We start from the raw sequence: 13,379 nt of genomic DNA, 5'->3' as shown, positions 1-13,379 counted from the left end.
TGGCGGAGTATGCTGGCTGGACGACGAGTCCTCCTGAGTTTGTGTGGGCGCAGAACTGTGGATGAGGTAATCCTCTGCAATTATGGGTGACGTAGGATCACCTCCACCGCTACTCTGGTTGGCCTCGATTTGTGAATGGACGGAGTGGCCTTCATGACTGTCCCGCGGGTGGACGAGATAGCCGTGACCATATCTCTGCAAGGTAGCCACCCCCATATCTCGCACCTGCTTGACCTGGGCTCTGGTGGGTCCATCTGCAAGGGCGCCTGATAGTGCATCAACCATTGCCACCATATCCGTCGTCTGCAGTAATCATCGATCAGTCAGTTGTATGATATAGGAATTTAAAAATGGATGAAAATAAGTAAATTAAATAAACTCACATCCGCTAATGACGTCAAAGGCTGGATGGTAATGTGTGGATGGTGGCGTGTAGTTGGGGTTGATGAAACGCCATGTAATCCGCTTGTACCAGACCATGTATGGATCGTGAGGGTCCATAACGCCCTGCATTGGATCACCGGCGATGACGAACTCCAACTGTCGCTGCCATAGGTGAATAACTACGTAATTGCATCAGTGAAGGTGTGACGGTGTTTGATGTCGAAGGACCAGGTTGGCCGAAAATTGTCACATATGCCCCCCATGTACAGGTGAAGGTATATGAGAATTAAACGGCATGTAAAATTGATCGTCGTGCAGCATTCTACTGAAAGATCCCATCCCATATTCATTCGAAGGAATGTCGTGTGAGGGCACTTGAAAGGACTCTGTGTTGTAACCGAAAATATATGTAGCTTGTTGTTCTGGCCGAGTACTTTGTTGGGTACATATAGGCACCATTTCTACATATATCTTAGTGGGAACACCCTTCATTGAAACAACGCTCCTTAAAACTTTCAAATGTTTATTCGTAGAAACAAGTAATACTTGAACCCCATTGCCAGTCTCAAACCTCATTTTAATGTTTAGTTCAACATTCCTTGGGTTTGAACCAATACTACTATGAACCTCGTTCATCATATCATTGTAACTCATGTTCGGTTCAAGTGTTAGTGGTTCCATATTTCCTCCACTATACTCGACACGAGGTCCATCGAACAAAATTTCACCTCCCCACCAGCATAACAACACAACATTTTGTGCAGCCATATTCTACATAACAACCAAAACACATTATACTTAAAGGCACTAAATCATCCCTAAATCGCCATAATTAAACAACAATGTACATACTTTTCAAATTACAACAACTTAGAAGCACTAAATAAACATTAATAAACAACAATGTAGGTTATCACAATCACTCAAAAACTAACAATTATCAACCATTATCAACAATTATCAACATTATCAACAATTATCTAAACTAACAATTCAACATTTTCAACAACTATCAACACTAACAATTCAACATTATCAACACAATTCAACATTATCAACACTAACAATTCAACATTATCAAGATTTTAATCACAATTCCAAAAAAATAAAAACCAACAACAAACCCTAGATTTTAAAAACCAAAGAGAGAGAGGGCAAGTACCAAAATCGGGGTGATGTGAGGCTAGGTCGTTGGGGCTGCCGGCGGGTGGTCGTCGGAGGGAGACGGTGGTGGGGGTGGCGGCCTGCAGGACACGTTCTTGCTTTAAGTTAGAGAGAGATTGAGTGAGGGAATAGAATTGAGGGTAATTGACAAAGAGAAGAACCTCGCATGTCATACTCGCATGAAACGCTGACTGAGGCAGCGTTTCATTTTTTTAAAAAAAAAACACTATGAAACGCTGACCGAGACAGCGTTTTATACTTTTAATTTTTTTTATTAAAAAAAACCAGGGTATAAAACTGTTGGGATTTGTAGCGTCCAACGCTACGCGGAAGAGAAACCCGCCCAAGACCCGCTCACTAATTGAAGCAACGAAATATTTAATCACATAATCAACAACATAAAAGAGAGAAAGAGAATAAACATTCTTACCCTTGACGCGTGCTTCGCTCGATTCACGAGCTCTTACTTCAAAGCCCGAGCCTCGCAAGTGCGACGACCTCCTACGGCTTGCACCCTTGACCCGACCTGAACAGTCCTAGTCCCGAAGGTTAGTCGGGACTTGACCAATAAAAACTAGAGTATTACGAACTTAAGGTTTTCTCACTTTACTACGGAGATGCCTTTTTAGTTCCACTCAAGTGTTCTCCTAAATCCCCAAAACTTGGGTTTAGAGAAATGAACATTGATTTCCCATTCTCAATCAATGTGGGAGATTTGCATTTTCCCCTATTTTATTTTAATAAAAAACAAATTAAAATGCTAAATCAATGAACAAGCTATAAGTGGCAATGGGAGAGGAAGAATTAGGTGAGGACCATTTCAAGGGGTGGGGGGACCATAACCTTGCTCATCAAGCAAGGCCTTGAAACCGGTCCCCACCCAAAACCGTGATCATCCCGCCATTTGGCTTCCAAGGCTGCCAGCTGGCGCCTAGTACCAAGGCTAGGTAGCCCAGCCAGCCAGCCCGCAACGCATGCACAACAAGCTAGCCACCACATCGCCAGCCAGCCCGCAGCACATGCGGAGCCAGCCAGCACACAGCCAGCCAGCACGCATGTGATGCTGCTGTGCTGCAGCTAGGAGCTGCTATGCAAGCACGCACGCATAGCCCAGCATGCCTAGCACGCTGCTATGCGATACTGCTGCTTGGTGTGAGGCTGCGATGGGCTGGGCGCCATACCCTAGCACGCTTGCAAGCACATAAGGCCTAACACTTGCATGCGCAGCACGCTGCTAGCATGTGCGATGCTTGGTGCTAGCGATAGCTGGGTGCTTGTCTTAGCATGCTAGCAAGCACGCTTCGCACCATGCTTGCGATGCTTGCAGGCTGTGCTTGCCCATGCCTAGCACGATACGATGGCTAGCGTTGCTATGCTAGCATACCTAGCCACGCATGCACAACCACACCACACACACGCATGCACGCATCCTGCGATGCTTGTACCATGCGATGTGTGTGTGCTAGGGGATGCTAGGCACCCATGATGCGCCTGCGTTGGTAACCTCGCCTAGCTTAGCACTTTCATGGCTAGGCCAATGCGAGGCTACGTCTAGGCTCAAAACTTGTTACTTGCTTGATTTTACGTCTCGTCGAATTCTAAATTCGACTCGACTTGCGATTCTCGGTCTTGACACTTTAAGCTCGATATCCGACGTCTTTGTTTGTAATACTCTAATGACTCATCTAATCCTTCGAATTGATTCATCGATTCGGATCGGTTATTCGATTGGGGTGCGACCCGAAGGGTTCAGTCGAGATTAAGCTGTAACATTAATTATGCATTAATATTACTAATCGGAAGCGGCGTCCACCTAGGCATTCCGATCACTTGACTTCACTGAAGAATTAGCTTTATAATAATTCCGAGCCCTCTATCGGAATAATACACTTGTTGGAAGGACACCATTCCTTTCAATCTCCCACTTGTCCTTCCGGATAAGTGTGAAATTAGTGTATAGCCCTTTTCCTATGTCGCTTAATGTCTCTTCATGAACTATAAGGTAAGATTCTTTGTCATCCTTATTACGTCCAGAAGTGTTTCTCAATTCCCGAGTTTGACTGACAATAAACAGATGATTTCTAAAATCCATCTGAGCATGGCCATGCATTTTCACAGTCTCGCTCTTTGAGAGGTCTTGTAAACAACAAAGACATATTCCCTATTGTTAATAGGGGGACATTCCCAGTCTTGTACTGTAAGCTTCCCTTACTAAGAGGACCTAGTCGCCTGAGTGTTGTTGTTATAATCCCCATTTACGACAGATATTGGACAACATCAAAACGACTAGTACTCAAACAAGAGAACTTGCAATACTCATGGTCGAGGAAAAAGGTTCCGATAGCTATAATGAGAAATATACTTATGACGATTTTATATCTCTTAAAGTATTCTCATAGGTCGATCTGGTACAGTTCTAAACTAGTACCAGTGCAAATGATTTATCACAATCATGTCCTCGTAGCACAAAAAACGGTGCTATAAATCATACTACACACTAATCTCAAGTGGTCATTAATCGTCCATCGTTTAAATGACCTTGATTAGGGATGATTTTCGATTAAAATATTCAATGTTCACTTAATAGGTATTTCTTTATCCAAGACATGGTCTTGATACCCTGTTTTGAATATTCTCAGTAATCGAATGGACTCATTATTTAATTCTAAACCACAATTAAATAGAAATGGAGTAATAATAAATTTGCTGAAAATTTAATTGCTCCAAAATTGAATGGTTCAACATAGTGTTTTACATTAAAACATCAAGTTTACTTAAAACACATACAGGGAATTCAAAGCCAATCTCCAACATGCTTGATCCCCATTGCCTCAACGTGCTTGTTGTGCTTCACTTGATGCAAAGGTTTAGTCAATGGATTGGCTACACTGTCGTTCGTTCCAATCTTACAAATTCTGATTTCACCCTCGGATTTCCACTCCCTTATCATGTAAAATCACCGCTTGACATGTTTGACCTTCTGGTGTTCCCTTAGCTCCCTGGCCTGAGCAATCGTTCCATTGTTATCACAATAGAGATCTGTCGGACCCTTGATGGAGGGTAAAACACCAAGTTCACTTATGAACTTACGAATCCAAACTGCTTCCTAAGCTGCTTCCGAAGCTGCCAAGTATTCAGCTTCAGTTGTAGAATCTGCAGTGGTGCTTTTCTTAGCACTCTTCCAACTAAACGCTCCTCCATTTAGGCAGAATATGTACCTTGACTGCGACTTAGAGTCGTCTCTTTCAGTCTGGAAGCTCGCGTCAGTATAACCTTCAACAACCAAATCATTACAGCCACCATAGACCAAAAACTTTTCCTTGTTCCTTTTCAGGTACTTTAGGATATTCTTGGCCGCAGTCCAATACGCCTTTCCTGGGTCTGATTGGTGTTGGCTCGTAGCACTCAAGGCATACGATACATCCGGCCTAGTACATATCATGGCATACATGATCGATCCAATAAGCGAAGCATATGAGATCTGACTCATTCTCTCTCGCTCATCAGGTGTCTGTGGACACTGTTTCTTGCTGAGAGTTATGCCATGGGACATGGGTAGGTGCCCTTTCTTGGCCCCTTCCATGTTGAATCGTGCCAGTACCTTATCAATATAAGTACTTTGGCTCAATCCAATCATCCTCTTAGATCTATCCTTATAGATCTTGATGCCCAATATGTACTATGCCTCTCCCAAGTCCTTCATTGAAAAGCACTTACCAAGCCAGCCCTTTACGAACTCTAACAGTTTAGTGCTGTTTCCAATGAGTAATATGCATCAACATATAAGACTAGGAATGCGATGTCACTCCCACTGACCTTCTTGTAAACACAAGACTCATCTGGATTCTTGATAAAACCAAACTTATTAATAGCTTCATCGAATCGCAGATTCCAACTTCTGCTTGCCTGCTTTAGTCCATATATAAATGGACTTCTTAAGCTTGCATACCTTTTCCAGCATTGTTTGGATCAACAAAACCTTCCGGATGTGTCATATACACAGTTTCTTCCAAAATCCCATTAAGGAAGGCGGTTTTGACATCCATTTGCGATATTTCATAATCGTAATATACAGCAATCGCTAGGATAATCCGAACGGACTAAAGCATTGCGACTGGCGAAAAGGTTTCATCATAATCAACGCCGTGAATTTTCCTATAACCTTTTGCCTCCAGTCTAGCTTTGTATATAGATACATTTCCATCTTTTTCCGTTTTCAACTTGAAAATCCATTTGCAACCAATAGGTTTGTAACCTTCGGGAAAATCAACCAAGTCCCAGACTTGATTTTCAGACATGGAGTCCATCTCGGATTTCATGGCCTTTTTCCATTTTGCAGGGTCAGGGCTCATCATAGCTTGTTTGTATGTCACTGGCTCGTCTCCATCCATAACTAGGATGCCTTGATCTTCGGTTAAGACAATACCACGGTATCTGTCTGGTTGAGATCTTTGTTGTTGCGACCTACGCAGGGTAATAGGTTGAGCATTTGCATTGTCGGTTTGACTCTGACCAATGTCATTAGCTGCTTTTAAAGCACTTTGATTGTCAATTTTGTCAGGTTGACTTTGTTGCTCGGCCTCTCGAACTTCGTCGAGTTCGATTTTCCTCCCACTTGTCATTTTGGAAAGGTGTTCCTTCTCCAAAAAGACACCATCACGAGCAACAAACACTTTGTTCTCGGATTTTTTGTAGAAGTAATACCCCTTGGTTTCTTTTGAATAGCCCACAAAGAAACACTTGTCAGATTCTGGGTGAAGTTTGTTAGAAATTAATCTCTTGACATATGCTTCGCAACCCCAAATCTTAAGAAAAGACAACCGTGGAGGTTTCTTCGTCCATAATTCATATGGAGTCTTCTTGACAGCTTTTGACGGAGCACGGTTAGAGTTAGTGCCGCAATTAGAAGTGCGTGTCCCCAAAAAGAGATAGGAAGTTCACTAAGACCCGTCATTGATCGAACCATGTCTAACAAGGTTCGATTCCTCCATTCGGACACTCCGTTCCATTGTGGAGTTCCGGGAGGTGTCAAATCTCAAAGAATACCATTTTCTTTCAAGTGATCGTCGAATTCATGGCTCAAATACTCGCCACTCGATTCGATCGAAGTTCTTTGATTTTCTTGCCAAGCTGATTTTCATCCTCACTCTGAAACTCTTTGAATTTCTCAAAAGATTCAGATTTTTTCAACATAAGGTAGACATATCCATATCTACTATAGTCGTCCGTGAAGGTAGTGAAATATCTATAACCATGCCTTGCGTGTGTACTCATTGGTCCACGTACATCCGTATGTATTAGACCTAATAAGTCACTTGCCCTTTCTCCTAAATTGGAGAATGGTTGCTTTATCATCTTTCCTAATAGACATCCTTCACAATTTTCAAACGAATCTAAGTCGAATGAGTCAAGAATACCTTCTTGAAGAAGTTTCTTGATGCGTTTGATGTTAATATGGCCAAGACGATAATGCCACAAGTAGGTTTGATTCGACTCAATGGTCTTAGCTCTTTTGGCAGTATCATCAATGTTATAAACTTTTTTGTCTATAGAAAGCACATAAAGACCATTTTCTGAATATGCCTTACCATATAAAACATTATCGAAATAAAATGAACAACTATTGCTCTTAATTCGAAATTCAAATCCCTTGGTGTCCAATGCCGAAATTGAAATAATGTTTTTGGTAACTCTTGGAACATGATAACAATTGTCAAGTTCTAAAACAAGCCCAAAGGTCAAAGACAAACTGAGAGTTCCAACGGATACGACAGACATCCTTGCTCCATTGCCGACCCGAAGCTCGACCTCTCCTTCTCTAGCCTCCTATTTATCCTTAGTCTCTGAGCATTGGAACAAAGGTGTGAGCCACATCCGGTATCTAATACCCATGATGTTTTTCTAGCGAAGTTTAAGTCCATAACAAAAATACCGGATGAAGAAGCAACGATGCCGTTCTTCTTATCTTCCTTGAATTTGAGGCAATCCCGCTTCCAATGTCCCTTCTTCTTGCAATAGAAACATTCGAAATCGGATTTAGAAGAGGCTACCTTCTTGTCCTTGCCGTTCTTAGCAGCACTTGACTTAGGCGGAAAATTCTTCTTCTTTTTCCCTTTAAAGCTTCTCTTCTTGCCCGAGCGCTTAAATGGCTTGCCCTTTATCACCATGAGCATGTCATGCTTTCCCTCATCCTTGAGGGTTTGCTAGGCCTGCTTCAACATACCATGAAGCTCGGTGAGAGTTTTCTCCATGCTGTGCATATTATAGTTCATCTTGAACTAATCATAGCCTTTGTGCAGCGAGTGGATAATGATGTCAATTTCCATCTCGGTTGAATACCAAGCATCAAGCCTTTCCCTGTTCTCAAATAATCCAATCATTTTAAGAACATGCGGGCTGACTGGCTCTCCTTTCTTGAGCTTGCTCTCAAGGATCTTCCTGTGGGTTTCGAACCTCTCGGTTCGGGCCTGCTCTTGGAACATATTCTGAAGTTCAAAAATGATCTCATAAGCCGTCTCCTTTTCAAAGAAAGTCTTTTGAAGGTCCGGAGACATAGTAGCCAGCATGATGCACTTGACATCCCGATTGGCACTTTGTCATCGGTTAAGGGCAGCCTGAGTGACCTCCTCATTGGGGGTGTCGGGCATTTCCTCATCAAGGATGTATTCCTTTTGCTCTTGCATGAGAACAATACGCAAGTTCCTTTGCCAATCAAGAAAATTTAGCCCACTCAACTTCTCCTTGTCGAGAATTGAGCGCAATGAAAACTGGTTGTTTGAGTTATTTGTAGACATGTTTCTACAATTGAAAGAATTTGAAATGAAAAACCATTCATAAACCAATAAGTTTGAAATTTAAAGCGTTCATGAAAATTTTCAATCTTATTGAGCATTTTATCCACGCATTAACATTAGTCCCTTTTAGTCGAGAATAAAATGATTCCAAGATCCCAAAAATCAAAAAGTGATTAAGCATGCTTTAGCTTGTCTTAACACTTAATATTTTAGGGTAAGCAATCCAATTGCTAATAGCTCCAAGCTACTCTTGGTTCGATAAAACGTCGCATCTAATGCTTCATTGACATTTTATCTCCATTGCCACGACATCTAAGGACTCCTTACTGATATCGTTGAGCTTACCCAAGACGACTTGTATACCTAGTATACCTTACGCTCCTAGGGAAGCGGTGATGCCTCGCTTTGGCGTAGCCCATCACCAAGCGCATTAATTCGGTAAGTGTCGTTTATGGAATGGAAAATTTGGCTCAATATTATAGGGACCTAGGGTTTTTATGTTGGTTGATTTAAGTGAACTTAATTAATCATCGCAACATTTGAAATCCTAAACATGCATCTATCTTACAATTCAGTCATATATAAACACAATATAAATCTTAAGTATAATATGCATTTGGCAACTAGCATGACCCCTTGAAATCTTCAAGGGTCTCCGATGTAACTTCTTTGGCTTGTCTTTTCTTAGAAATGCCGTCTTCGAGACATCTCCGCCAACTATGCATCTACTACCTACTACGACTAGGAATAATCTAAATATTAAGGTACAAAAATACACAACGGTACGCAGACCGTATTTAGATTTACAAAAATACATAACGGATCACAGTCCGTATTTACTATCCTAGTCGGGCCCCACTAGTTGCCATTTTCATAAAACCTGTGAAACAATATACATTCCATTCATCCATTCACTATATGTGAATGGCCCATGCAATTTACAACGATAAACAAGTAACAATGCATAACACGCGCAAACTAGTAACTAACTTAGGTGGTTAATCCAATCAACGCGCCTAATTAAAACTAGTTAAAGTTGTTAAATATTTAATGTGATTGAGACGCAATTAGTTCATGCAATTAACGAAGCTCCCACTAAATTCCGCATCCAACTTAATTAATCCAATTAATTAAGTCGGTTAACCCAAATTTTGTCAAAATTATTTTTGCAAGAGCCGGAAGAACCGAGGCCTAGTCTCGTTAAAATAATTAAATAAAATTAAAACGACAAAAATTCGCAAAACTCATAGTCCACATAACATAAAAATCAGCCTACTAAAACCGAGTGCCTAGCATCCTAGCCATGGGGCTAGGCTTGCTAGGCATCAAGCATGCGGCTTGTGCGTGCTTGGGCGCAGGCATGCTACGCCTGCTAACACCAGCAGCATCGCAGCATGCGAGCTGACGCTGGCAGTGTGTGGCTAAGCCTACTGGGGCTCACTGCCTTGCTGCCCAGCAGCTCTTGCGAGCAACGTCCAGCAGCCACGCACCACACCGCAGCACGCACCAAGTGCACACTCCCAGCCCGCCACATAACAGCACCATGTTGAGGTAGGAGCACCACCATGCGCACCTAGGCAGCCACATGTGGGCTGCGTGAGCAGCTCGGCTAGCCTTGTGGCGCTTTGGTGGTTTTACCTCGATTTGCGTGCTTTTATCTCGGGATTTTAATCTCGATGTATGTGTGACATTAAATTAATTCTAAATTTATTTTAGAACCAATTTAGAGAAAAATGAAAATAAAACAAGTCCAACTTAATTAAATTCAATTTTAATAGTGCACAAGCCTAAATTATTTAAGAACCATTCTTTAAATCAATTTAGGTCTATATTGATCCTACAAATTTGAAGGGCTACACTCATAATTAATTTAATGAAATATAGATTAATAATGAGATTTGACAAAATTAAGGAGGTTGGAAAAATAAACCCTTTCATCCAATGAAAAATTTCCAACAATAACTTGTGTATAATTGAAAAATTACATCTTCCAATATGAAGATTAATTAAATTTCAACAAGTTTTGAACTTTTAGGACTTTAATCAACTTAAAAATTATTAAATCCAAAAATTAGTACAACATGAAATTTAGCAATCAAAGTTCCAACCAAATAAACAATTAAAGATTGGATCTTTAAAATATTAGGGACTTTAAAAATTACAAATTCACCATAAACATTCACACTTGAAGCAATATATTTGCAAAAATGTGAAAATTTCAAGTTTATGTGAAAATTGAACTCACCAAATTAAGCACCAATTATGACTTCATAAACATGCTTAATAAGGTTTATAATTGCAGTAGATTAGTGATGCAACCATACATTTAATCTACCTTTAACAACCCATAATTAATCAAGGTTTAAAGATTTAAAAATTTTCGTCAAAAACGAAAAACCCCTCGATAAACATGTTTCTGAGTGGATTTTGGCTTCAGGATAGTCCTCCTCAAAGAGAATCAAAAACGATTTAGAACATCAATTCCACCCAAAATTCCCTATTTTTGAGTCAAAATCTAGGTTCGTAGGCCAAAATTAGTAAAATACGAGATTAAAACGAGCTTCTAATCTAATTAGAAAGCAAAACTAGAATTTAAATCCATTTTAAATCACCTCAATTAATTATTAGTTACGATAATTAAAATGAGCGCGGCTCCGATACCGCTGTTGGGTTTCGTAGCGTCCAACGCTACGCAGAAGAGAAACCCGCCCAAAACCCGCTCACTAATTAAAGCAATTAAGTATTTAATCACATAATTAACAAAATAAAAGAGAGAAAGAGAATAAACATTCTTACCCTTGACGCGTGCTTCGCTCGATTCACGAGCTCTTACTTCAAAGCCCGAGCCTCGCAAGTGCGATGGCCTCCTACGGCTCGCACCCTCGACCCGACCTGAACGGTCCTAGTCCCGAAGGTTAGTCGGGACTTGACCAATAAAAACTAGAGTATTACGAACTTAAGGTTTTCTCACTTTACTAAGGAGATGCCTTTTTAGTTCCACTCAAGTGTTCTCCCAAATCCCCAAAACTTGGGTATTTATAGGGAAATGAACCTTGATTTCCCATTCTCAATCAATGTGGGAGATTTGCATTTTCCCCTATTTTATTTTAATCAAAAACAAAATAAAATGCTAAATCAATCAACAAGCTACAAGTGGCAATGGGAGAGGAAGAATTAGGTGAGGACCATTTCAGGGGGGGGGGGCATAACCTTGCTCATCAAGCAAGGCCTTGAAACCGGTCCCCACTCAAAACTGTGACCATCCCGCCGCTTGGCTGCCAAGGCTGCCAGCTGGCGCCTAGCACCAAGGCTAGGCAGCCTAGCCAGCCAGCCCGCAACGCATACACAACAAGCCAGCCAGCACATCGCCAGCCAGCCAACACGCATGTGATGTTGCTGTGCTGCAGCTAGGCGCTGCTATGCAAGCACGCACGCATAGCCCAGCATGCCTAGCACGCTGCTATGCGATGCTACTGCTTGGTGCGAGGCTGCGATGGGCTGGGCGCCATGTCCTAGCACGCAAGGCCTAGCACTTGTATGCGCAGCACGCTGCTAGCTTGTGCGATGCTTGGTGCTAGCGATGGCTGGGTGCTTGGCCTAGCATGCTAGCAAGCACGCAACGCACCATGCTTGCAGGCTGTGCTTGCCCATGCCTAGCACGATACGATGGCTAGCGCTGCTATGCTAGCACGCCTAGCCACACATGCACAACCACACCACACACACGCATGCACGCATCCTGCGATGCTTGTACCATGCGATGTGCGTGTGCTAGGGGATGCTAGGCACCCATGATGCGCTTGGGTTGGTGACCTCGCCTAGCCTAGCACTTGCATGGCTAGGCCAATGCGAGGCTACGGCTAGGCTCAAAACTTGTTGCTTGCTTGATTTTACGTCTCGTCGAATTCTAAATTAAATTCGACTCGACTTGCGACGCTCGGTCTCGACGCCCTAAGCTCGATATCCGATGTCTTTGTTCGTAATACTCTAATGACTCATCTACTCCTTCGAATTGATTCCTCGATTCAGATCGGTTATTCGATTGGGGTGTGACCCGAAGGGTTCAGTCAAGATTAAGCCGTAATATTAATTATGCATTAATATTACTGATTGGAAGCGGCCTCCATCTAGGCATTCCGATCACTTGACCTTACTGAAGAATTAGCTTTCTAATAATTCCGAACCCTCTATCGGAATAATACACTTATTGGAAGGACATCATTTTTTTCAAAAACGTTGTCCGAGACAACGTTTTACCCCAGAAACTTAGTTTGGTAAATAGTTTGGCCACGAGTCCACTTTGCAAAATACTTTGGTAATAAAGCTTAGTTTGGAATAAAATCCAGTAACTTCCTTCTAACTGTTAGGGTAGCTGTGTATTTATACGTTAATTGTGAAATAGCGATGTTAACAGGCGTTAACGTTCTTCCTCCTTCCTCCTCCATTAAAGCTTCTTCCCCCCTCCTCCTTCCTTCCCCGATTTCCAACCACCTTCCATCAACACCACTAAAACTACTAATTCCAACACCATCTTCTTTGTCTCCACCAACGACACCACCATTAAGCTGCCGACAAAAGCGAAAAACCCATGAAAAGAGGTAATTGAGGGCATGGTCAACCCTAAAGGATAAGGTGACCATGTCCTCCATTGAAGTTGGCATTGAGCTTGATTTTGTTCATTGAAACTTTGGAAATCTCCATTGACGGACCTCAAATTTCGAACTCTTTTAACATACATTCTTAAAAACTCTATTTCAAATTGAAAAACCGTTTGGAAGAATTATCAAGAAATGCAATCCTTAAGAAAATGTTGTAAAACTCTAGTAAGCTATTAGACATTAACAAACTCATTCTCAATGTTTTCTTTCAAGGTATGTAAATGATCACTCACGACAACTTGCTAAGTTAAGGCAATACTCTACAAACATAGAGACACGCAAAAAATAAGGCAAACACATAATAGTCTTTAGCATAATTAGTCATTTTGATGCTTTGCATCAAATAAAAAGAGAAATCTATAATTAATGCCTCTTATTC

Source organism: Chenopodium quinoa, unplaced genomic scaffold (genome assembly GCF_001683475.1).
Source record: "Chenopodium quinoa cultivar QQ74 unplaced genomic scaffold, ASM168347v1, whole genome shotgun sequence".
Lineage (NCBI taxonomy): Eukaryota > Viridiplantae > Streptophyta > Magnoliopsida > Caryophyllales > Amaranthaceae > Chenopodium > Chenopodium quinoa.
The sequence above is the reverse complement of the archived record's forward strand: the minus strand, read 5'-3'. Positions refer to the sequence as shown.